Source organism: Carlito syrichta, unplaced genomic scaffold (genome assembly GCF_000164805.1).
Source record: "Carlito syrichta isolate Samal-C Ts95f unplaced genomic scaffold, Tarsius_syrichta-2.0.1 Scaffold113497, whole genome shotgun sequence".
Lineage (NCBI taxonomy): Eukaryota > Metazoa > Chordata > Mammalia > Primates > Tarsiidae > Carlito > Carlito syrichta.
The window spans coordinates 14,819-15,639 of record NW_007057593.1 but is presented as its reverse complement, the minus strand read 5'-3'; positions in this window follow the sequence as shown (position 1 = coordinate 15,639).

Sequence of the window (821 nt, the reverse complement as noted above, 5' to 3'; positions counted from 1 at the left end):
GGTCTCGCCAAGTTGCCCAGGAGGGTCTCGAACCCGCCGGCTCAGGCAATCCACTTACCTCAGCCTCCCAAAGGCGCAGGATTACAGGTTGAGCCACTGAGCTGGCTCTTTTTCCTCATTGTATGCTAATTATAGTATATTAGCATGCTAAAAGACACTCTCACAAGGGTCATGACAGTTTACAACTACAATGGCTACTACCTGAAGTTACCCTATATGTTTTAAAAAGAGGAGGAACCTTTGATTCTGGGAACTCCCTGCCCCATTCCTGTAAAACCCAGGAATAATCCATCCCTTGCTTAGCATATAATCAAGAGGTAGCTATCAAAACAAAATCTCAGCTATATATGGATGCTGTTCCTTTTTTAGACCAGCCCAGGCTGCTCTGCCCATGGACTAGTCTGCTCTGTGTCATTTCAATAAACTTGTTTTTGGGGAGGGTGTGGTTGTTTATGCCTGTAATCTGAGCACTTTGGGAGGTTTAGGCAGGAGGACTGCTTGGGCAACATAGTGAGACTTTGACTCTACCAAAAAGTCAAACAAATTAGGTGGCACATCCCTGTAGTCCTCGGTACTGGAGAGGCTGAGGCAGAAGGATCAACAGGCTAGGAGGTTGAGGCTGTGTGAGCCACTGCACTCCAGCCTAGAGGACAGAGAGACTCCGGTGCAAAAAAAAAACCACACACACACAAAAAAACTTTTATTTTCCAACTGAAACTCCAGTGATTCACATGGACTGCTCTACCTATGAACTAGTCTTCTTTTTGTTTATCGGTTTCTTTAATAAACTTACTTTTTGAAATCTTTTTTTTTTTTTTTTT